The sequence below is a fragment of the Macaca mulatta genome, chromosome 1 (genome assembly GCF_049350105.2).
Source record: "Macaca mulatta isolate MMU2019108-1 chromosome 1, T2T-MMU8v2.0, whole genome shotgun sequence".
NCBI classification, from domain to species: domain Eukaryota; kingdom Metazoa; phylum Chordata; class Mammalia; order Primates; family Cercopithecidae; genus Macaca; species Macaca mulatta.
The window spans coordinates 199,315,526-199,341,281 of record NC_133406.1 but is presented as its reverse complement, the minus strand read 5'-3'; the positions used below and the strand labels follow the sequence as shown (position 1 = coordinate 199,341,281).

Genomic DNA, 25,756 nt, shown 5'->3' with positions numbered 1-25,756 from the left:
CGCTTCATCCTTTCCTCAAAACCCCACTGCTTTGTGCTCCAGGCTGAGCGGTGGAGATCTGGCTCCTGCCCACTAGCCTGGGCCACCACATCCCGGCCCCTGGCTTCTTTGCTGTTTCTCGTGCACATCGTGCCTGATTCCCTACCCAGCACCTGTGCAGCCCCAGTCTTGGTAGGCCCCTTCTCCTCCATCAAATCTCCGCCCACCCAGCACCTGTGCACCCCCAGTCTTGGTAGGCCCCTTCTCCTCCATCAAATCTCCGCCCAAACATCTCCTGTCCAGTGGAAGTCAGCCCTTCCCTTATTCCGTTGCGTCCTCCTGTTTATTTCCTTCACTTGCCAGCTCATCTCAGCTTAGCTCATCTTAATTCCTTAATTTGCAGTCTTCATTTCCAGCCGCCATGAGAACAGAAGGTCTCTGGAGTGGGGACTTCATCTTTACCCCTGGAGCCTTCCACAGGGCCTGGTACACAGGCATTCATAACTGTGTGCCCAGTGACATCGTCCCCGTCCCCATCACCATTCTCTTCATAGAGGCAGAAGAGCCATGAAGTGGCTAAAAACCAGGCCTCTGGGCCATACTGTTGGGCTCTGGGGCTGAATCTGGGACTTAACCAGTGTTTCTAAGCAGCCTTGGAGATAGAAGCAGGCAGGGCTGAGAACGCTGATTCCCCATGGCTCAAGCAGGCATCTTGATTTTGCCCAGAATTTAGGCTTTTTCTCTCAAATCTTTCTCATTCCCCCATAAACACAGAATCCCTTCAGCATCTGCAGGGGAAAGGAAATTCACATGTAATGAACATCTCCTGTGTGCCTGGTGGGTTTGTTTGCTCTTCCTAACAACCCCATGATTGGAGCCCCCGCATTACACATGAGGAGGCTGAGGCTCCTCAGAGAGGCTGATGCACTTGTTCAAGGACACCCAGCTGGGAGAGATGAACCTGGGACTGGACCTCAGTGCTGTGCGGCCCCAGGATCTTGGGGTTTGGAATTGGAGGAGTTCTGTGGAAGTTGGAGCCAGCATGTTCTGTAGAGCCAGAAACAGGCTTTGGCTGTCCCTGAAGCCTGATCCAAAGGTAGCGAGTTCCCCCACTGGAGGATACCAACAACATGCCAAGTAAGCTACCACAAAGCCTGTGCAGTTTACACGTGTTGGCTCCGTTCCCACTTTAGGAGGAAGGAATCATTCTTGGCCCTATTTACCCTGAAGAAATGAAGACTCAGAAGTCAGAGGAAGGCTGTGGGACAGAGTGGAATGAATATGCAGTGAAAGTAGTCATTACAGCAATTCCAATGCGTGCGTCACTGCTTACGTGGGCCACCACAGTGGTGTAGCCAACCTTGGGCTCAGGGTGCTGCAAACATCACTCCACTTAATGTTTACAGCAACCCAAGGAAAGTCGGTGCCATTATTGTCGCCATTCTCCAGATGTAGAAATGGGTTCAGAAAGGTTAAGTAATTTGCCCAAGGTCACACAGCTCGTCAGTGGCACAAAAATGACAGTCACACGACTGACTTCAAGCCCCATGAGAAGTCTCCAGCCGGTGGGGCTGCTGCTTCTGAGATGAAGCAACCACGAGCCTCTGTCCAGGTCGGGAGCCCCAGTCCTCTTTCTAGGGCCACTTGTGACACCCCCACCCTTGTGGGCCTCAGCAGAAGGGAGAATGTCCCTGAGGATGTCCTCTGGCTATTTCAACGACAAATTGTAGAGGGCTCGGCTCTCGGTTTGAGGGGCCGTCTTTCCTGTGACCGTCTCTGACTCTCACAGGTGCAAAGAATCACCCTTTCAAGAGGGTCTTTGGATCTAGAAACTTCCATACTCCTCTCCCATCTGATCAGCCATACCACTCTGAAAAAGCAATCCGAAGGAAATATTTTAAAATTTGAGAACAGCTTTTGGCATAAAGGTATGCATCACAGCTTTGTGCAGAATAGCAGGAAACAATTGTAAGATCGTGAGCCATGGGATCAGCCTCTTGGAGGAGAAAGAGCTTAGAATGAAAGAGAAATGCTCACGAAATCTTACATGTACCGAGCAGAAGACGACAGAGCACCTTCTAAGCACAGGGGGAAGCAAGGAACAAAAGGGTGAGACAGAGCTTGGGGTGAGACAGAGCTGGGGGTTTTTCTTTTCTATGTTTTTTCCTTATTGTCATATTTACCAAGTTTATTTAAACAAGCATTACTTTTATAGTGGGTTGGGGGAGAGAGAGAGAGAGAGACCTTTATTTTATGCAACTAAAACCAAAACTGCTTCTGGATGCAGACAAGAACCAAGTGTACCACCTGGCCAGGGTGCAGGCTCTCCCACCGCCAGATCCTGTGAGGCTGACAGATGCTGAATTTCCTCATGCTGCCCTTCTCTGAGGAACACTGGACATCTCCGTTAAAAACGTTATATCTGGGTTGCCAGAAATTCTTTCCAAAGCACTTGCAGTCTTACCTCAGGCTTGGCCATGGGGTGTCTTGGCAGTTCTTTTGCCTGAAACTCTTGCACGTATTTTCCAAAGCACAGAATCGTTTTCAGTGGAAGTACCTTTCCCCTATAGGATCTTCAGTGCAAGGGCTGGGGAAAGGTGGCCAGTGAGTGTGGCGTTTCAGCTGGCTGATGTCCATCTTCACATGAAGGGAGTTCATCTGATCCAGTGGGCTTGACCAGGAAATTTAATTATTATTTGGGTATACCAGGGCTGAGGGCCCTTTCCAAGCCAGGCCAAACCTGCAACGTCCCCTGTGGCCAGGGGAGCCCCGAAGGTCCAGAGACCAAAGAAGGAGCCCAGAGCAGGCCAGGGTAGCCCCTGGTCCTGGGTCTCTTGTGCCCCCAGATGCTGTTTCTCCCCAGCTGGAGCTGGTCTGCTGAGGGCCTTCAGGAAGCCTCCGGGGTGCCCAACACATCAAGAGAGCATCTCACGCTGGGCGCCTGCGTCTCCAGTCCTCGTGGGACTGTACCTGTGAGAAGGTGGAGGACCCTTCGGCACAGCCGCTGCCTGCCCCAGGGGTGGGGGCTGATCTTGAGGGTGTGTCTTTGGAATGGAGCAAGTAGAGGTGAGGAGTGAGTGGGAACGGGGTGTGTTCTATCCTATGCTTTGTGATGAACTCCTAGTCCCATTTGAGGGAGGGGAAAACTGAGGCTGGGTACGAGAGACTTTCCCAAGATCATCTAATTTGCAGCAGAGTCAGAATTATTACCCAGGACATGAGGCCTCTCAGGGGACATCAGGACCCCCCCAAGTGCTCACTGTGGAAGGTTCTTCCAGAGCCTCCTTCTGGTCCTAGATGGGCCCATCACAAAGAAGGAACAGTGAGTCTGCTCTAGGCAGTGTGTACACTGGAAAGAGCATGGGCTCTGGAGTCAGATAAACTCAGTTTCTACTGTGTGATCTTGGATAAGTCACTTAACCTCTCTGAACCTTCCTTTTTCTGTAGCTGGACACCAATACCAACCTCATGGGGTTAGTTGGAAGCCGAAGAGCTTTCCTCATGACAGGGAAAGAGAAGTCATTGACAACAGGAGATACTCAGCCGGCGTCAATGCAGGACAGATGCTCCCAGGCCACACCAGCGGGAGGCGCCCCCTGCTGGGGTCTGGAGGGCAGGACCAGCATGGCTCCTCCCCTGAAACCTCTGCCCCTGACATTGCCTGGCACAAGGCAGGAGCTTGATAAGTGTTGCGGTCAAATGAAGCAAATTTGGCAAGTGGCCAGCCCCATTCCTGGTGTTCTCCTTGCCTTCCTGGCCCTGGAGCCCCCTCCTGCTCTGAAGCCTCCGCTCTGCCATAAGCCAGGTCCCTGCCCTGCCCTGTGTGGCTCAGGAGGACGTGGACATCCCTGAGCTGGTCCAGATGCCTGCACCCCTGCTTTGCTCCTTGGGGAGGACTTTGCCTGTTTCTCATGGACGCTTACTCCGTGCCAGAGGCCGGGCCTCACCTGCACGATCCCGTTCATGCCTCACAACCCCACAGGGCAAGGGCTATGAGGATCTTCACTCTATAGAGGTGGAGCTGAAGCTTTGGAGGAAAGGACTTGCTGCTGTGGGCTGAATTATGCCCCCGCTGCCCCCACATTCATATATGGAAGCTCTAACCCTCTATGTGACTGTATGTGGGGACAGGGTCTTTAGGAGGTAATGAAGGTAAAATGATGTCATAATCCCATAGGACCACAGCCTTATAAGAAGAGGAAGAGGGACCGGAACTCTCTCTCCATGTGAGTGTACAGGGCAGGCCAGGAGGAGGGCCCACTCCAGAAATGGCCCCGTGCCAGGCTGCCCAGCCACCACCGCTGGGAGAAATGAGTTTCAGTTGCGAGCTGCCCAGTCTGCAATACTGTGTCATGGCCGGGACTGACCACCACTCGCCCAAAGTCACACAGAGAGGAGCAATCAGGATTCAAGCTCCAGTCTGTTCTTGCAGACTCAAGCCTGTTCATGACCCCACAGTGGGTCTCCCGTGCTAGGGCTGTGCCTCAGTAGCCAGGTCTGTGGAGCGGGTGGCTTTTTTCTGCCCTGCTCCAGGGGCCATGAAGCCTGGGTAACCTCTGACACACCTCCGGCCCTGCTGGCCGTGGGGCCATTTCTGCTGCAGCAGCGCCCCCTGCTGGCCCAGACCACGTCTGCCTCGTGCCTGGCCCCTGGAGTTCGTTCCCCTCCCTCCAGATCTGGCCCTCCAAGCCCTGCTCCTTCCATGCCATCCCTCAGGTTCTGCAGGGCACTGGCCACTTCTGCACAGCCAGGCCTTCCCACCCTACCCCCGAGATTCACAGAGCGGGGTTCACTCCCTCCCAGGCTTGGCTTCCCCAGGCTGAGGGCCGGGCAGTGGCACCCTTCCACAGACCACATGAGTTAGCTCCCTCCCCACCCAACAAGGCCAGCGCTGGCTCTGTCTCAGGCCCCTTTGTTCAGGTCTCTTCTGAATAAAGGCACCAGAGGGTCCAGCTCTGGCCATAATGCCCCAGATGAAGCTTGACAGGAGGGGAACTGGACACAACAGGCCAGGTGGGGATGGGCAGCCTCTGGGCCAGGATGCTGCCTTGGGCCTGAGTGGGCAGGGAAGAGGCGAAGACATGCTATCGTGGATCCTCGGCTGGCTACAAGGCTCTCAGATGCCAACCAACCTTCCTTCTGTCCCTTTGCACTCCCTGGGCCCCCTGCAGCCCAGGGTCCCTCACTGCCTCCTGCACCGGCTGCTCACTGAACCCCTTCCACCTCTTGGAGAGGGCGAGCTGGGATTCTGGAGCCAGAAACTCCTGAGTCCCTTTCTACACAAACTCACTTTGTGACCGTCTTCTCTCTGGGCCTTCGTTTCCTCAACTGTGCAGTGGGGGCAGTGCACCCCTCTTGGGTGTGAAGGGCCCAGCAGAGAGCTCAGTGCAAAGCTGGCATCAGTGCATGTTTGCGCGATGGACAGAAGAGTTGGGGGGGTCAGTGGCCTTGACTACAGGGACAGGGACCCTGCTCGCCTCCAGGCTGTCTTCCTTGCCTTTCTTTCCGTGAAGGGAGTGGTTCCCTCTGAGTGCCTATGCTAATGAGCTCCCTGCAGCCCCATCTGCATAAGGAGCTTCTGACTCTGTTTCTCTGGGTCAAGCTCAGGCCATGGAGTCATCTTAAGGGCAGCTTCAGGTGGGAAAAGTAGGTAGGGGTGTGGGGAGGCAGATCCAGTTCCAGTCTTGATTTCACCAAGTTCTTATCGTAGAAACTCCTGGAAAACTGTTTTCCATTGTCTGAGCCTCAGTTTCATCTTCTGCAAAATGGAGCAATGACACCCATCCTGTTAAAGGAGCTCCATGAGGAGGTGCAGCTCAGAGTAGGTACCTCGTGCCCACAACCCCCACAGTCTGGGTTGCATCTACGCTCGCCCCCTCACCTCTCAGTTCCTTAGCTCCTCTGAGCTGCAGTAGCTCAAAAGCAGCTCAAACTCAGCTTATCTCACCCTCAGCTCCTTACCCCACCCCAGTAGCTGCCCACCCTCCACTCACTGCACAGACCAGAAACCCAGGTGGGGTTTCCTTGATTCCTTTCTCTCCCTCAACTCCTTCCCTAGTCCCCAGACCCACAGCCCCAGAAGATTCCATCCTCACACACTCCTGCTGCCTCCTTCCTTGACCGCCCACTGGACTGGTGCAGGAGCCTGCTGGCGGTTCCAACATTCATCTAGCTCCTTTCCTACCCTTTCCCCGCACTGCAGCTGATGACTTTACCAGGCTCACATGCGGTTCCTTGCTGAAAATCCTGCAGGGGCTTCTCAGTGCTTCTAGGAGGAAGAACACTTCTCTCTGCTGGAGGTCCTGCATTATCTGAGCCCTGTGGCGACCCTGTTAGATTTCAGGGCGCCTTCCCCTCACTCAGAGCTCCAGCTATCCTGGACTTCCTTTGCTGGCCTTTCCCTCTGTCTGGAATGTTCTTTCCCATCCCACCTCATTGCCTGGTTGCCACCTATTCACTCTCCAAATCTCAGCCCAGGCACAGCATCTCTAGAGAGGCTTGTCCTGAGCCCCGGCACGGTTGAATGCCTCTGCTGCAAGCTCCTGGCAGTCTGGGGCCTCTTCTTTGGGCCCTTTCGTGGTTATTATTGAACAAACCGTTGGGTGACCCCATGGCAGAGTCTTCTCTGCCCCATAGACAACAAGCTCCCTGAGAACAGGGTTACTTCTGTGCCTGCTCCAATCCCTGCAGAGAATTTGGGATGAAACAGATGCTTGATAAATATGGTTATATCCTCCTTGAACCCTTGGGGGCCTTCATTCTATGTCCTGAGTTTTGCACAAGATGTTCAGGCTGATTGTTGGTTGGAGAGCTCACGGTGTGGCGGAAAGAATCTTAGTCTGGGATTCAGGAGTCTTGAGTTCTAGCCTTGGTTCTGCTGTGTGACTCTGGGCAAATCACTGCCCCTCTCTGAGTCTGTATTCTCACCATAACATAAAGGGGCTGTACTGTGCAAGATCAGAGCAATCTTTCCCAATAGGATTGGTGCAGAAAAGTTTCTTAAATAAGACAGGGCCTGCACAGGGTCTTGAAATAATGGCAGGATTGAGTGAGGTGGAGGAGGAAAGGCATTCCAGATGGGAGGAACAGCAAGAGCAAAGGTGGGAATGAACATAGCCTGTGAATTGCATGAGTGGCTGGAGGGAGGGTGGGAGGTGAGGCCCAGGTGAGCAGGAATGGTGGGGAGCAGGGACTGAACTCCCCTTCCCAAAGTCCTCTGGGGCCCCCAGCTGACTAGGATCCCAGTCCCAGCTCTGAGAATGACTGGTTCAACCTGAAGAGGCCTTAATTGCAAGGCCCCTCAATTATCCACCCCGCCCAGCACCTCCCAGCCTCTGGCATGGTGGGTTAATTTCTGGCTCTCCAGGTTGTCCTGTTAATAGTCTTGTCTTCCTGTAACCGACAGCTCCCTCATCAGATAGCGGCAAGGACGAGTCCTCTGGGGGGAACCAGAGGCTCCTGCCTGCCGCCCTCTGTGGCTAGGGAGATGGTGTCATCGCCCAGGAATGCTGCACCCAGGCCCCCTCCCCGTTCCCAGCAGCTTATCTAGTCTGGAATCTTGTGTCTTGCTTTGCCATCTCCTGCCCTGTGCCGCCCCCTGCCACCCTCAGCCCCACACACTGTCCCCTAGAGCCGGCTTCTCTGGGGTTTTGGGTTAAAAGGCTGCCAAGATTGGTTTCTTGGTGCCTCTCTGGGCCAGGTCTGGAGCTCTGGCTGTGGGGGTGAGGCTGGGGTAGGTGCCAGCATCCTGGCTGAGGGATGGGTTGAGAGGCGGCAGTTCATGTGCAGGATGCTGGAGGCTGGGTTAGCAGGCTAAGATTGGGATGGGTGGGAACTTTTGCTGCCAGAAAGAGCCCGGGTCCCCGAAACAGTGGAGACTATGGGATGGGAAGCAGGGATTTCATCCTGAACAATCAGCCCACCCAGTGGGCCCAGCATCGAAGCAGTGGGGAGAGACTGGGTGGGTGAGACCAGCCAAGTGTGTGCGGCAGGTGTTCTGAGTCCTGGGGTAAGGTTTGCCACTTGTGGTCACCTAAAATGAAGTGACCATCAAAGGCAAGACTTCAAAGGCCACCGGTACCAGAGAACAGAGTTAAGGGCAGGAGGAATTCAAGGGCTGTTTTAATGGCACCAGACAGCTTAAAGAAAGAAAATAGCGATGAAAAATCCCTAGAGCCTTAGCCCAAGGCATGGACCCAAACTCAAGAACTTTCTATGGTCTGGAAAAAGAATCTCATCTCTTATCAAGGCAGGGCTGACATGACTGAACACCAGATGCCTACTTTGATCTGGTGGGTTGCTGAGTTACAATATTAGTTGAATTCTCAACCTTTGCAGGGTTCTTACATAAATATCAGGAATTAATCCAGAAGAGGTGAGAGTTGAGAATCAGAATGAGGGTAGACAGGATGGTGCACTCAGAGACCCAGACTTCCAAGCCTTACAGAGTGTCCCATGCAGGCCAAGCTGGCCCTTCTCCCCTCTTAAAGAGGTTGTTCCAGCTCAAGTCAAGTCTCCTTGCCTAAGGGTGTTCATTTGCAAGAGGGAAAACAACACTCTTCCTTGTGCCTCCAGGCTTGTGACTAGGTCAGATTCCAGCATGTTCCTGTTGACCAATTATAAAGTCGAACTTTGGAGGAGAAAGTTTACTTACCAACAGAATTGCAAGACTTTACTAACTTATCTTGGCAAAATCCTGGGCATACCACGTGTGGATGGTTTATCAGAAGGAATATCATTTTAGATCTGATGTCAGGAATTAATCCAGAAGAGGTGAGAATTGAGAATCAGAGTGAGGGCAAACAGGATGGTGCACTCAGAGACCCAGACTTCCAAGCCCTACAGAGTGTCCCATGCAGGCCAAGCTGGCCCTTCTCCCCTCTCTTAAAGGGGTTGTTCCAGCTCAAGTCAAGTCTCCTTGCCTGAAGGTGTTCATTTGCAAGGGGGAAAACCTTAGAAAGTTCCAGGGTTTGGGTCCATGCCTTGAGGTAAGGATCTAGGGATTTTTCATGCTATTTTCTTTCTTTAGGCTGTCTGGTGCCATTAAAAACAGACATTTCAACTCACAGTTCTAGAATTCCTCCTGCCCTCAATTCTGTTCTATGACACCAATGGCCTTAGTTTCTTGATGTCAGTGAGCCTGTCTGAGCTCTGGATTCAATATGCTGGATTCAGTACTCCCAGGAGCTGGGAGAGATTTCTCGATGTAAGAAATTCAGGAGAAAGATGTCCTCCTATCCGAAACCCTGACCCTTAAGAGACCCCAGAAGTTACTCCCTTGTCCAAGACCTTATACATTATCCTTGAGGAGGGGAGTGCCAACCTCTTTGAACCCCCTCACCCCACCCAAAGGCTGTTCTCTGTGTATTAGGCATGCTGGTGGTAGTTGCCATTGTTAAATAAACCCCTTACATCAATGGAAAATAACTTGAGCCATTACAATAAAAAATGTTCAGACCCTCACCCCACTCAATATGTCATACCAGGCTGGGCACAGTGCATCACGCCTGTAATCCCAACACTTTGGGAGGCCGAAGTGGGAGGATCGCTTGAACCCAGGAGGTTGAGAGCAGCCTGGGCAATGTAAGGAGACCCCATCTCTACAAAAAAATCAAATCATAAAAATTAGCCAGGCATGATGGCACGTGCCTGTAGTCCTAGATACTTGGGAGGTTGAGGCAGGAGGATCACCTGAACCCAGAAGGTTGAGGCTATAGTGAGCTGTGATTGAGCCACTGCACTCCAGCCTGGGTGACAGAGTAAGACTCTGTCTAAAAAAAAAAAATTCAGAACCCGAGTCCCTTGAATGGAGTGGTCAGCCTTGAGGAAACACTATCTAATAATATAATTTAGTTCCTTAAAACTTCTCTTGTTCCTCTCCAAAAGGACCTATTCCTATTTCAGAGTAACAGTGTACTGGCAAAGATCCTAGATCTCTTGAAAATTATTAGACACTAACCCTGAATTAACGCTAATTTCTAAAGACCCAGATTACCCAGAGATTTACCAATGAGAGTGGGGGTTTATAGGGATCAGATGCTGAATGGAATGTTGATCTGAGTCTGCTTCATGACAGACAGCAGTACTGTCAGTGGGTACTTCCCCAGGTTCCCAGTACAGAGTTAGAATAGATACTCTCCAGATTGGCAGATTTACTGCGTGGTTCCCTGACCCATAGAGCAAGTTCAGGCCAAGGGAAAGCTACTATAGGTTCCCAAATCACATCAAAATAGTAAGTCAAGAGCACTAATGCATATTAAGCAGCAGCACAAAGATTAACATGACTATGAAAGAAAGATGCAGGGGTTGTACTTCCAGTTAACTTTCTAGTTTGGCCAGTGTGTAAATAGGATGAGTCTTGAAAAATGAAAATGGATGATTATAATTAAGCAGGCGGTGATTCCAATTATAGTTCCACAATGTTCCAAATGCGGTCTCATGATTGGAACAAATTAATGTAGATTTGACACCCAGAAACTATTTTCCCTCCTATATCCTGATCACCAGAGAACATCAGAACTACTTTATTTTCTCATGGCAGGGACAGACAACAGCACACCTGCCATCTTGCCTCATGGCTGAGTCAACTCTCCAACTCTACACCATAAGTTAGTTCATGGGGACCTTTATCATTTCATCTTTTTATAGGGCATCACACTGGTCCAGTACACTGGTGATGTCATGCTGATAGGTCCTAGAGATCATAAAACAGCAGGTACCTTGAAATATGATTGTTTTCCAGAATGAGGGAGGAACAGCCTGTGAAAATACAGGGGCATCAGTGAAGTCTGGGCACATAGTGTCTTAGGAAATTCAGAATATTCCCTTCAAAATGAGGAATCAATGAATGAAGGTTATTGAACTTTGCATCCCTGACCACTAAGAGGCATATCACTGGGTGGGCTATTCTAGATTTTGGAGGCAACATATACCACATTTGTGTCTGCTACTTCACACTATTTCCTGAGCAATTGAAAGTTTCTTGCTTTAAATCGGGTCAGAGCTGGCTAAGACTCCAAGCCAAGTCCTTAGGATCCACTAGATTCAATGGTGCTTGAAGAGTCTGTGGCAGACTGCGATGCCGCACAGAGCCTTTGGCAAGGCAAGATAGGAGAACCGCAGTAAAGGCCCTTCATTTTTGGAGCAAGGCCATGCCTTCTTTGGCAAATAACTATTCACCTTTGGAGAAACAGTTCCTGGCTCACCCCTTGGCACCGTCAGAGGCTAAACATCTGACCATAGACTATGAGGTAACCATTTAATCCAAGCTACCCGCCATGTCGTCTGACCCACCTAGCCATTAAACTGAGCATGCGCAGCAATGCCCCTCTCTCAGTGGAAATGGTATGAATGGGTCTGGCCCTGGGCACATCCTGAAAGCACAGGTACATTGCATGAGCAAGTGGTTCACTCTTCCAGCATGCTACGGCTTTCTCAGCCTACATTTGTGCTCATAGAAATGCCCTATAGCCAACTTATCAAAGAGAAAAAATTATCAGCCTGGTTTACAAATGACTCTGCATGGTATGCTGGGACCAGCTGGAAGCGAGACCTTGTGATGTTATAACCCCATTTGGAGTGTCCCTGAAGGACAGAGTAGGGAAATCCTCACACTGGGTAGTACTTTGAGTGGTATATTTTACTGCCTTGATCTGGAAGAGCAGAAGGCCTAAGTTCTGCAGTGATTCATTGTAAGGGGCTAATGATTTGGACAGATAGACAGGGACTTGGAAGAGACAAGATTGAAGGATTGGTAAAAAGGAAGCTTGGAAGAGGCATGTGATTGGACTCTTAGAATGGACTCAGCATCATACGCATACTTACATCCCATGGGAGCACTCACCAGAAGCTCCTAACGACCCTGGAAGGATCTTAATGAACAGATGGACAAGATGTGACCCGCTTTGTGGATGCCAATTAGCCTCTCTTCTCAGGCACCCCAGTATTTGCTCAATGGACTCAATAAACAAATTGGCCAAGGATGTCACCTGGTGGTGGATGGATTATATCAGACTCCTTTCTTCCTGGAAGGGGACTGGGATCTGTCCTCACTGGCATCACCACTTATTGTGGATTTGGATTTGCTTTCGCTGCCTGCCATAATCTGTAATTCTTCCAGCAGCATCATCTGCAGACTCACCAAATTCCTTCTACACTGTCAGGGTGTCCCCTACAACATTGCTTTGGGCCAAGAAATTTATTTTACACAGAGAGAAGTACATGCATAGACTGAAGTCAATTAGATCCATTGATCATACCAGGTGCCCCATTGCCCAGAAACAGCTGGACCAATAGAACTACAGAATGACCTAACGACGAACCAATTCCAGAAGCAGACGGAAGAATAAAAACCACTGTGAAGCTGCAGTGCCATTTTACAGGATGCCATAGACACTCTTAACAAAGCCAGATCTGTGGCCAGGGGAGCCAGGAAGCAGAGGCAGGGTGGTGCCTCTCACAGTTCCACCCAATCACTCCTGAAACTTGGGACTTAGAAGGGCTAGTACCCAAGGAAGGAGCGCTTCTACCAGGGGATGTAAGTTGAATTCCAATTCAGCTTCCATTGAATTGAAAGTTGAGAATGCCAGCTGGCCATTTAAAACTCCTTATGTTGCTGAGTGAACAAGCAGAGAAGAGGAGTTATGACTTGGCTGGGGTTATTGACTTTGACTCCCAAGAGGAAATCAGCTTTCCCATGCTTAGTGGGAGCAGGGAGTAACAGTATGGAAACTGTTGTAATCTAAAAGTAACTGAAGACCTTTCTAGCTCTAGGTAGGTAGGCCCCATCTGGTCTCAGAGCCATAGGAATAACTGTTTAGGTGATCTGGCTGGGCAAAGGACCCTGCCTGGGAAAACAGAAATTAATAAATGCCAACTATTATGTGATGACCAGTAGCAGAAAGAGATGTAGTATTTCCCTTCATTTTCTTTTTCCTACCTTATCATGTTTAGGTTAATATATTTTAACCTAGTGCTTCTTAATATCTAATGTACATGCCAGTCATCTGGGGGATCTGTTAAAATGCAGATTCTGAATCAAGAGGTCTCAGTTGAGGCCTGAGATTCTGCATTTCTAAGTAGTCTTTCCTGACCTCTTTATAAAGTAGTCCTTCCCAAGCCACTCTTTCTATTTACCCTGCTTCTCCCACCTTCGTGACAGTGATCCTTCAGATTATTTATTCATTTATATATTTGCTCATTTATTGCCTGTCTCTTATACTACATGTAAATTGCATGGGGAAAGACACCTTGAATTTCTTCTTTATCTTCATATTCTCAGCACCTAGGACAGTGTGTGGCACATAGTAGGCACTCTGTAAATATTCGTGTAGGCCGGGCACGGTGGCTCCTGCCTGTAATCCCAGCACTTTGGAAAGCCAAAGAGGGCGGATCCCCTGAGGTCAAGAGTTTGAGATCAGCCTGGCCAACATGGTGAAACCCTGCCTCTACTAAAAATAAAAAAATTAGCCGGGAGTGGTGGCGCACCCCTGTTATCCCAGCTACTCTGGAGGGCGAGGCAGGAGAATCGCGTAAACCCGGGAAGCAGAGGTTGCAGTGAGCCAAGATCGTGCCACCGCACTCCAGCCTGGGCAACAGAGCGAAGCTTCATCTCAAAATATATATGTGTGTGTGTGTATATATATATATGTAAACACTTGTGGAATGACTGAATGTGTATAACTCATGCAATCAGTTGTATTTCCATGTATGCCCAGAAACACCCACACACACACATAAGGGCAAACACACATGTGCAGGCATATATAAAATGTAATTAATTAGGAACATACGCACACAAAAATAATTGTAGAGATTCACATACACAAACACACAAACACGTGATGCACATGTGTATACACACACAGATACACAAACTCACATAAACACGTGCCTCTTCCAGGAAACTGATGCCCACATCAGAGTCGAGGTGCCACTGGCCACCAATATAGTGACTCGGGCTAGGCCCTTCTTTGCCACTTTCTGATCCCCCTCTAGCTGGTGAGAGTTTTCCTCACCCGGGCAGAGAAAGGGATCAGAATGTGGACCCCCTCCCTGACCTCCCCGGAAGCAGCCGTGCCAAGCTTCTCCCTCCACCTGTATTGATGCCCCCAAAGGCAGTGTTGATGGCTCCTGTCCCCCAGTGCTGGCCAAGGGCAGCGTGGGTGTACCACAGGTCTCAGTCCACAGATGGGAAGCCTGAGGCCTTGCCCACCATCACCCAGAAAGGTGGAGGGAGCCCCAGAGTCTCAGAGGTGCTGAGTGGGACTGGTTCCCTCCATGACTCAGGGCCCCAGTGCCTGCTCCTGCGTGCCCCACCCAGGGCCCCCCTACTATACAAAGGGGTGGTGGCTGCTGCCCAGGCCCCAGTCTATTTTGTTTGCAATTATCTGGCCAGTAAGCCAGGAAACTGCAATGAGCAAGTTTTGGCAGACAGACCCATGTCTCTGCCCAAAGATTCCTGCTCCTGATAATCCCCCAGGAAACCCTGCTGCTTCACTCCTCCTTGGAGCCCCTCGGATCCCTGCTCTGAGTTCCCGAGCAGCTATAACCAGGCCTGACAGGTGTCCTCTATCTGTTGCTGGAGTCCTCTCTGAACCTGCCTAGAGGGGGGTCAGGGCTTCCTGGTACCCACAGGTGCAGGGAACTCATTGCCTTTCACAGGGGCCAGTTCCTTCAAATCATGGATGGGCCTGCTTTTATTAAGCAACTCCTCTTTCAGCTCCTTTTGCTCCGGGACCACCCTTCAGAATTCAGAGACAGAGCCTGTGTCTTCCCTGCATCTTCCAGTTCCCCTTGTGACCATCTCCATATCTTTCACTTTTTCCAAGGAGGATATCTTTTATATATATACATATGGGGTCTTACTCTGTCACCCTGGTTGGAGTACAGTGGCATGATCATGGCTCACTGCAGCCTCCACCTCCCAGGCTCGATGAATCCTCCTACCTCAGTCTCTCAAGTAGCTGGGACTATAGGTGCACACCACTATGCCTGGCTAATTTTTGTATTTTTTTGTAGAAACGAGGTCTCACTTTGTTGCCCAGGCTCGTCTCAAACTGCTGGGCTCAAGCAGTCCACCCATCTGGCTCCCAAAATGCTGGGATTACAGGTGTGAGCCACCGCACCCAGCCCAGGAAGACTTTTTTCAAGTTCCCATTATTCAGCTATTCAATCACTCACAAGTGCTTGATGGGTCCCCACTATGTGCTCAGCACTGTGGGGTGAGCAAAAAAGATAGTGTGCTGGTGAACAACAACAAAATAGTGTGCTTTCCCCCACAGGACACACATTCTCCTGAGAGAGGCAGGCCAAAGGGAATTTTAATAATTAATCACACCTACTACCTGCATGCTTCCTCAGGCTTCAGTTAAAGTAGGCATGATCATTCCTATTAAATATATAAGGAAATTGAGGCTCCAAGAAGTCAAAAAGCATGTGCAAGTTCACACAGCTGATACATGTCAGACCTGAGATTGGAATTTTCTCCTTTCAGTGGTCAACAGGTAAGAGCAGGAACCTGAGGTCAAGCAAGAAAGGCTCTTGGGAAGAGCCAATGAGAGGGTCAAGTGCTCTGCAAGTGTTACCAGAACCACCTGCCTCACTAGCTTGGGAGTATTGTTTACACACATCTTAAAATTTTCCAGGTACTTGCTCAAAAACCTACCTGCACACTTAAGGGATGTCCTATATCTCCTGATTGAAGCCATTGCCTGCCTTTGTCTGAATGAACCCAGGAGATTTCTCTGACCAGAGGAGAGACTCCTGCTCCCAATGCTGAGACTTGAGAAATTCTAGTTCTCATCAGCCTATTGGTGTTCCTGTTTCTATTGCTGCCACATGGGGTCGCTGCTGAAGACATGTTCTGCACAGCTTTGTGAACCCTTGTCTTCTTTTGCAGTGGAGCCTGTGCCCCTGTGATCTCTACATGTTGGCTCCAAGGTTACAGCTTCCTTAGACTCACATCTGCACCACTGATGGCTGGCCCCCAAAGCAAACTACTGTGCCAGGCCCAGAAGGGCTTCTACCCTCAGCCATGTGGAAAACCAAAACCAACCCTCTACTCACATCCCAGCCCCTGAGCTGGGCCAGTGCATCATTGCAGATCCTCGTGGAGGGCATGAAGGTATTTAGTGTCTTCTCTGGACAATATCTCAACCTATAGGAGAGAACACTGAACATGGAGGATTTTTGGTCACCATGCAGACTTGCCCACCAATGCCTCAAGACAGGCTCTGCAAACAAAGGGGGAGTGGGAGAAGCCTTTTCCAGGCCACAGTAAGTCCTGTCACATCCTTCCCCAGAACCACAGGATCCTCCTGGCTCTGTCTGGAGAGCTAAGAGAGACACACTTTCCCCACATTGGTCAAGTGACACTTCCCTGAACAAGGAAGGTTTGTTCCAAGAGGCAGCTCTACTTATACTTCAACAGAGAAATAGCTGGCAGCTTCTCTCACCACTTGCCAACCTTAAATTAAACTCTACTTTTCCAGGCACTCTGGTATAGAAGCATCTTCCTCTTTCATCCTCACAAACCACCCTGTGAAGAAGAAGCTGTTGTGAGGATTAGATGGAATGATGCATGATTTGTGCCAGGAAAAGAGTGGCTTCTTGAGGAATGATAGGTGCTCCTGCTGTCATTCTCTGGATGGAGTTTGGGTTCCCCTTCAGCACTGAAAACCCATCTTAAGCCCCTTTCTTAAAGACTGCTTGACAATTACTTTCTTGATTCAATGCAACTCCCTCCCTGGTGGGAGGATAAAACAGGCTCTTTAATGCTTCCCCAGGCAAGGCAGAGATTGCAGTGAACAGAGATTGCACCACCACACTCCAGCCTGGGCAACAGAGCAAGACCCTGTCTCAAACAAACAAGCAAGCAAACAAACAAACAAACCATGCTTCCTCAGGCTTCAGTTAAAAGGCCTTTCCCCACTACTCCTCTACCATTGTGCTCACCCTGACCCCTCTGGATGTCACCACCTGGTCTGCCTGAGCATCTGGGAGAGGGAAAGTCTATGGGCAAGATGCATCTGGAGTGGGTAAAAGGGAAAGAGCAGAGCAGGCGTTCCATCTGGCAGACAGGTGGGCAGGTGGAGTCCCTGGGCCAGGCTGAGCAGAGGCCAGAGAGCTGAGCCCAGCTGGAGAAGGCGAGCAGGCAGTGCCCTGCCCACCTGGCTCCAAAGTCCTCATCCCTGCAAGATCCAAGCTGTGCTCGCAGCACTTCTCTGGATGGACTGCAAGTGGAGGCTGTGATCTGCCCTGCCATGGTATCACTGATGGGCAGTGCTACCCTCAGCTGGAGGGGGCTCATCAGGAACAAATGGCCTCCTGACAATAGGCCCTATGTTGGCATGGATGCCTCTGCCATTCCCCCTTCAAGACCCCCAAATTTGAGCTTTTCCAACCAAGGCGGGTGACCTCTGAGTCCAGGGGGTGAAGGAGCAGACGCCTCTTGGTTCTCTGAAAAAAGTCATTGGTGACAAGGGGTAGAGGGAAAGCACCAATTTGTTCTATGGCTTATCTAGGTCTGGTTGCCTTCACAGGCCACAGTGCCCTCTCTCCCAGAGGACCGTTGAAGTTTCTTCTGGCTGTGACATTCAGTGGCAAAATAACAATGACCAACATTTGGAGCACTCATCTAATTAAGTCCTCCTGAGCTAGTACAAGTATTATCCCCACTTTATTGACAAGGAAACTGCAGGTTAGAAAGGATAAGTAAGTGGCCCAAGGTCACCCAGCTGCTTGGTGGCAAAGTCTGGATTCAAATCGGAGGTTCTCCAACTGCAGAGTCCAGCACACTTAACTCTTCTGCTATGCCATCCGTGCCCTCTTTGGACAGTGTGGAGATTAGTCAGTGCTAGTCTAAGGCTGGTCTTTTGCTGATGAGAATGAATTCATCCTCTGTTCTGGTTTTGTGCTCTGTGGCTTTAAGAAAACTTTCTTCTCTTTCTGCTTTAGTTTCTGAAGAAACTGGCCAAGCTGGCTCCGAACCGGCAGCCAAGAGAACTCCGTGGAGTATGTCAAGCAGGCTCTTGCCTAAGAACACAGATGTGTGTGTGGAGGGGAGAGCCCAGGGAGTAATTAGGGCAATATCTCGAAGTGGGAGACATGCCTTCTCTTGGGGGAAGACAGTGAGCCCATCTGTCAACAAGCCCTCTTTGACTCCTTCTCTGGGCTGGGCACTGTGGGGGGTAGAGGGATGCAGGAGCACAGAGCTCCCTCCCAGGTCTGAATGCTCTGACTTGAAGACACCCCTTCTGCTCTCCTTCCCCAGAATCCCCAACCCCCACGCCCTGGAGCTCAAATCCTGTGAGGAGAGATAAGATTTATACACGTGAAAGTGAAGGAACAATGGGATGATTTGTGCCAAGTGTGTGGTCTATTGGCTCTTTAATAAGCATTTACTGAGCCTTTTCAGAACCAGGACAGGGCTAGGCAAGGGAGACCCAGAGATGGAAGGGGCTGAGTCTCCCCTCTTAGCACAGGGCCAGATGGAGGACAGGCTTGTTAGCCAGTCAGGGCCAAAGAGAGGAAAGAAGCTTAGAAGCTTCATAGTAGCATGCAATAGGTGCCCAAGCACTTGCTTAAATACTTATTATGGATTTTAAAATTTTTAATGTTCTTAAAAATAGAGATGGGGTCTATGCTATGTTGCCCTGGCTGGTCTCAAACTCCTGGGCTCAAGCGATCCTCCTGCCTTAGCCTCTCAAGTAACTGGGACTATAGGCATGAGCCACTACACCCAGTTGGATTTCCTTATTTAACCCTCAAAATTCTATGAGGTGGGGGCCATTACTTCTCCCATTTTATGCATGAGGGAGCTGAGGGTTTGTAACTTGTCTAAGACCCTGCAGCTTGTAAGAGATGGAGGCAGGATATGAACCCAGGAAACATGGCTTTGAAGGCTAAGTCCTTGAGTGCTGGACTCTGGAGAGGGCACACCTCAGCCCAGGGGCTAAGGAAGGCAATTAGAAGAGAGGACATTCGGGCTGGTCTCAAGGAGGAGTTTGTCAAGGAGGGATGAGGGCCAGAGCCATCTGGGCACGGAGTGTCTGGGGGCATGAAGCAAGGAGCATGTTTGGGGATGGGGCACTGCCAGAGGGGACGGGTGTTGATTGTGTGGGTAGTGGGGTGCTGAGACAGTCAGTGGGGCTGGATGAGGAAGGGCCTTCAGTGCTTTGTGACTTCGTTCTGGAGGATGCTTGAAGGGATGGTGGGTGGGTGCTCTGTCCATCCAGGGGAAGATGGCTGTGCGGTCAGGGACAGAGGTGTCGAGGAGGATATGGGCTTGGGCTGGCTGGAACATCCAAGAAACAGAGAGGAGGGGAAGTGGTGGGAGCAAAAGGAACAGGGGGGAGGTCCTCAGCCTGGATAGAGGGAGGCATGTGGAAAGGGTTAGGGCCAGGGAGCACTGGAAAAGTGGGTGGGGTCCAATCATGAGGCTCTTAAATTCCACTCCAAGAGTCTGCTCCTGGGCCATCAGCATAGGCTGTATGGACAGGGGAAGCCTGGTCAGCTGGGGCTCTGAGGTGCTATGGGCCAGGGACAGTATGGTTGTAGAGTAGCAAGACAGACATGGCCCCTGGCCTTCATGGCATTTGCAGTCCAGGAGCCCAGACAGACGTGAATCAAGCAGCCTCAGGCACCCGTGGCTGACTGCAAACAACCTGGCAGCTGCTGGAAGACTCAGGGGCCCCAGGGGAGTGTGAGCTGGTAGGAAGTGCAGAAGCAACTCTAGGCTGGATCTCTTGGGGATGGGGAGGGGGGAAGGAAAAGCATTCCAGGCAGAGGAACCAGCAAGCGCAAAGCCTCAGAGACAGCAAGGAATGGAGGCATTGAAAGAAAAGCAAAAAGTCCAGGGAGGCAGAGAACTAGGGCGAGGGAGATGCCGAAGATTTGGGGGTTTGACTGGAGAAGAGTTCAGAGATGGGGAAGAGTTTTAAGCAGGGAAATGACCAAAAGACCTGTGTTGTAGAAAGACCCCTGGTTGCTGTAAGGAGAATGGAATGAGGGGTAAGTATGACTTTGAGTGACCAGTTAGGCAGCTGCTGCAGACTCCCAGGAGCAGCTGGAGAGCCCCGGCTCAGGTCACAGTGATGGAGTCAGAAGGAGGTGGGTGGCCCACACAGTGCAGGTGCTTGAAAGATGGATTCAGCAGGACTTCGTGACTGGCTGATGAGGCGGATGAGATAGAAGAAGGGGTGGACGGAGGGGCTATCTACAGAGATGGGGGGTCAGGAGGGAGGGGGTCTTGAGAGAAAGAATCATGAGATAGTTCTAGTCACGCTTGGATTGAGGTGCTTGAGAGATACCTGAGTGCAGGCAGCTGGGTGCCCAGGCCTGGGGCTCAGGAGGCGGGTGTGGGATGATCTAGGAGTCATGAGCTAGCGATGGAAAGTCAGCCATGGGGGAGGCTAGGGAGAGAACAAGGGAAGAGAAGAGGGCCCAGGACAGAACGTCAATGACTGTTGGAAGGAGGAGCCACCAAGGACACGGAGAAGTTGCTGGTGGAACAGGGTGGGGAATCCGGAAGGGCCTTGGAGGGTGTGGTCTGCAGGCGTGAGGAGGCCAAAAGTCCAGGCACGTTGATGACTATAAAATGCTGGTTGGATTTAGCAAAATGGAGGTCGGGGCCTTGAGCAGGAGCAGGTTGAGTGGAGGGTGGGGAGGGGCAGACACAGCCTCGTGGGAGGCGAAGCTGAGGAGATGGGACTTGGAGATAACTGGTTACTGCCAGGAACTGGGGCTGAAGGAGGAGGAAAGGAATGGGGCTGAGTTCAGTTGAAGTGGATAGAAGAGGCTTGATTTGTTTGCTTGTTGGTTTTTAGGGTGGGAGGAACTGGGCATGTTTAAGAAGAGGGAGCCAGTCAGGAGAGAGAGGTTCAGTGTCTTTTCCAGAATAGACCCTTGAGGCTAAGAACAACAACAAAAAATCCAGTAGAGCCCCGGGAGGAAAGGAATTTGGCTTTTTAGCTGAGTAGTGAAAAGGCAAGCCGGCAATTGCCCTTTGGCTCTGCCAGGGAAGGTCAGAGAAAGGCCTCCCCAGTGATGGAGAGGGGACGGAAGTGAGGGGGAGAAACAACAGCGGAGAGATAGACAAGCCTTGGCTGGAAGGAGGAGGGAGAAGCCCCCTCTGAAGGTACCTAGGGGTATTAAAAGGGGGAAGTTAACAGTGAGAACAAATAATAAAGATTATTCTATGTAGCCAAGGTTTGCTCTTTGTGTACTCTGAGACGACCACACTTAAAGGCTGGTGTTTGAACTTGGCTTCTAACAGTGGCAGCTTGTGGGGGAAGAATTCTGGCTCGGGAGGCAGGAGATCAGGCTTCTGGTCTAGCTCTGCCGTTCACCGGCTCTGGAGCCCTGGGCCGCAGTGTCCCGTATTTCAGTTGGGCTGGAGGTGAGTGTTTCTAATACTTTCATGGCATTTTGTGAGTTGGCAACCTTGTTACACGGCTGGTGGCTTGGTGCTCCAGGAAGTGTGTTTGCCGCACGGGACTGCATGGAGTAATAATAGTGTTGATAGTGATAATAACAGCTAAAGTGTACCAAGTGGCATCTCTGTGATCTGCACTGTGTCAAGAGGTTTGACTCCTGAGGAGGGATCATCCTCCCCATTTTACAGAAGGGAAAATTGAGGCACATCCCAAGGTCACACTGCCAGGAGGTAGCAGGGTTGGGATTTCCTCTATGCCAAAGCTCCTCTGACTGGGGCAGACACACGGGCCACCTGACCTTCTCAAAAAGGCACCCACAGACTGTGCTCCCTGCCAAGCCAAATCAGGACTGGGATGAGCAGGCCAGGTGGGGAGGCTGTCCCACGACAGGGGGTCCCAGCGCTGGGGCAGAGTGGGAGCAGAGGGAATTGAAGTCACAGGTTAGATCATGGAGATGCTGAATGCCAAGCTGAAGGGTCTGAACAGGAGTATATGGAAGGTTTGGGGAGAAGGGTTGGCAAACCGATGGCAGGATCCACGCAAGACAGGTGGGACGATGCTGGAGTCCAGCAAAGAAGGAAGGCAAGCAATAAACCTGGAGGCAATTTGTGGATGAGTCTGCATGGGGGAAGAAGCAGAAGGACTGGCCCGAGGGAGGCATCGGCCTCTCCAAGTCTCCCACTTCCTTGGGAAGGGACAGAGTATCTGAGCAGGCCCACTTCTGAGCCCGTCAGAGAGTTGGGCTGGGACACCCCTGGGGGTGTTTGGCTCTGGGATTTTGTTGTGTGTTTACTAACCGCTCTCCTGCCTCTGGCTGCAGGGGTGAGCTTGCGAAAAGTCTAACCTGCAGCTGTCTTGGCCTCACTGTGTCTGTCTCACCACTGTGTCTGTCTCACCGTTGCTGGAGGAGCCCAGTGGGTTACCTGGCCTCCCCTCCCTCTGCTGGGTCTCAGCTCCCTGCCGCCTGCCCTGCAGGACCTGGGGCCACTTGGACCCCAGTGGAGGCTTGTCCCAGCCTCAGCCTCCGTGCAGCCCCTTCATGCCACATCTGTGTGTTCCCTGCCACCACCCTTCTGTACTGTGCCTCAAAGAGGCCCCAGACTCACCCCACATTTCCACTGATTTTCTTTCCAAGCACGTTCCCATCTGTTATCCAATTTAATGCTCCTCCAACCTTGTGAGATCATCGGCTGAGCCATAAGCCCCTGAATCCAGGTCCCACAGCTGGTTGTAAAGCTGGAGCAGAGGCAGGGCTCCTCCTGGTTAAGTGCCATATTGGAAAAAGGCCTGAGTGACAGGACTCTGGATTCCAGTTCTGGCTCTGACATCATTCCCTGTGTGACTCTGAATAAGCTCTTGCTCTCCTGTGCAGAAAGGAGTGGGTGGACGAGGTGATACCGTCTTCCCACCTCTGAAAGCCTTGGAAAGATGGAGCCGAATCCTTTATTCAGCAAACATGCCTTGTCGCTTCCAGTGACGCCAGCCTGTGCTGGAGCTGGAACCACTGTAGCAGGCCTGCCTTCTGGGTAGGGGTAACCCTAGTGAAAGGCCTGGTCCACACATGAAAGGGCTGGCCACAGTCAAAGGAGCAGCGTACAAAACGCCTCTGAAGGCCGGGCACAGTGGCTCACACCTGTAATCCCAGCACTTTGGGAGGCCAAGGTGGGCAGATCACAAGGTCAAGAGATCGAGACCATCCTGGCCAACATGGTGAAACCCCATCTCTACTTAAAATACAAACAATTAGCTGAGTGTGGTGGCTGGGCCTGCAATCCCAGCTACTCAGGAGGCTGAGGCAGGAGAATCGCTTGAACCCAGGAGGTGGAGGTTGCAGTGAGCCAAGATCTGCACCACTGCACTCCAGCCTGGGGACACAGTGAGACTCCGTCTCAAAAAAAAAAAAAAACCAAAAGACCTCTGAAAATCATCACAGAGACTGCCAAGCCCCTATCATGGCCTCTTTCTGTCCCCCCCAATTCTCTCACACCCACCCTGTCCCCAACCTCTCTTTCACCCCCACCCCCACCATCACATAAAACCACTCTCCACCCCCAGCCTGGACGTGCTTCTGCTACATGGTGCCATTACTATTGGCCAGAAACTCACTTAATCCTCCCTACAGCCACCCTATGCCACGGACATTATTATCCTCATTTTACAGACGAGGAACCAAGGCCTAGAGAAGCTAAGTGACTCATTCAGGTGTTCCCAGTAGGAAGTGGCAGTGCGGGGATGTGGTCCCAGAGCGCAGGGTCCCAGTGCCTGAGGTCAAATCTGAACTCTCCTGCTCACCAACTGTGGCCTTGAGTGTGGCCTTGAGCAGAGGCCCTCTCACCCTCTCTCAGTTTTAGCTTCCTTCCTTGTAGAACAGATCTCCCCATTTCTACCTTTGGGGAGGCTGTGAACAGACCTATGTCTGTCACCATCTGTGTGCTCTCAGCAAATCACTCACCCTCTCTGAACTTAGAGGCTTTGTCTAGAAATGGGGAAAGCAGCACCCGCTTTACAGGGTTGGTGTGGGGATTACAAGAGTATTGAGAAAGAGCTGGTGCTCAGTAACCCCGAATTTCTCTGAAGCTGCCTAATTGTAAAGCGAATCGGGCCCTGTGGTTGGACAGGCAGGTTGCTTCTGATTATCCACCATATTGTAAATATGGCTGCAAGGAACATCTTTTTGGCTCTCTTGGATTCGTTCCTATGGATAAAGTCCTGGGGATTGATTGCGACCCAGGTCAAAGGTCATGGACACTTACTCAAGTTGGCAGCTTTTTGTTATGAGCAGGATTCCGGAGTCGTATAGTCCTGTGGGTGAATCCCCACTGGCCTATTTCCTAGTCACTAGCCTTGGGCAAGTGACTCCACTTTGCTAAGCCTCCGGTTTCTTATCTGTAATAATATTACCTATTTTAAGGGATTGTTGCCTGACATGAAGTACTATAAACCCTACCTTTTATTACAGTCCTGACTTGCTCTGATCACCCGTCCTTAGTTAATCAATAGGGAAGCCGAGGTCGAGTGAGGGGAGTAGTCTCCTACCAAGGTCACGGTCTGTGGGCAGCTGGTAGCCCAGATCTATCTGGGGCTAATTGCAGCATCTTCTTTGCAGACCCTGTCAGACTCAAGCCAGGGCTGGAATTGAAATGGTACAGAGGTTATGGTGGCCCAAGGCCTCATCCAGGTAGCAGAGGGAAAGTTCCAAATTGCTCTCCGTGTCCTAACCAATGCCTGGGTGAGCCCCACTGTTTTCTTTCTCACCTCGATGCTTTTGCATCTGTTGTTTCTGCTAGAATGTTCTCCCTGACCAACCCACTTTAAACTGCATGACCTTCTTACCCACTGGACTATGATGGGGCCCTGCCTTCATCTCTGTCTGTTGATTGAATAGAATGAACTTGGGGAATTTCAGAGCTGGTCTGGATCAGTTTCATGTTTTCTAATAGAGAAGTGGACGCCTTGCCCAAGGACGCATGGTCTATCCACGAATCCATTTCTTGTGTGCTTACTAAGTATTTGGGGTGGGTGCAGTGCACAGCCAGGAAGGGTCAAGGTATGGCAGAAGGAACACGTGTCTGGGGATCAAAATACTTCAAGTTTACTCTCTGTCGTTCCTTCGCTGGGACCTCGTGCTTGCTTTGGCTCCTATCTGGGCCTCGGTTCTCCCACCTCTAAAATGGAGGTGATAAGCTCACCCACCTCTTGAGGCTGGTGTGAGTAGGAGTTGGAGATGCTGTGCCAATGTTACACCCAAGTGTCATGTGGCAATGGCCCCAGCTGAGAGGGGGGCTCCCAGGACACAGACAGCAGGGTCAGGCCTGGAGTCAGACAGGCCTGGGACCAAAGCCCGGATCCTTCACTTATAGCTGTGTGACCTTGACTGAGTCACTTCCCTCCTCTGAGCTCAGTTCCTCCTCTGTGAAGTCACCTCCTCAAAGAGGCCTTCCCTGGCCCACCTCCCGCCCTTCATTTCTTCCATACCTCTGACCACAGCCACAGTTCTCTTGTTTGTTCCTTTTTTTTGTCTGTCTCTTCCCTCCAGAATATGCATTCCAGGAGAGCAGGGATATTTGTTTTGTTCCCCGACGTATCCCCAGGATCTGGCACAGGACTGGCAGGTAATAGGCACTCAATGATATTTGTTGAATGAGTGAATGGATGAATATGTGAATGCATGGGAGTTAGTACTTCCAACCTCCCAAGGGTGTTTAGAGAGGAAGGGCGAGATGCGTAAGGTGCCCGGCCCAACACGTAACAGGCTCACTCAGTGAGGATGGAACTGCTGTTACCATCCTGAGGCAAAACTTCACAGCTGCCTCCCAGGAAACTGGGCCCAAGGTGCGGGGTGG

The 25,756-nt window shown here is 51.1% G+C and overlaps 1 long non-coding RNA gene across 1 annotated transcript; it reads left to right on the top strand.

Annotated features, from left to right (window-relative positions):
- The first annotated feature begins 382 nt into the window (after window positions 1–382).
- On the top strand, window positions 383–6,721 carry LOC106998025 (uncharacterized). Its single transcript, XR_001444359.3, has 2 exons — window positions 383–3,045; window positions 3,427–6,721. It is a non-coding gene; the product is annotated as an uncharacterized LOC106998025 (long non-coding RNA).
- Window positions 6,722–25,756: the final 19,035 nt, after the last annotated feature.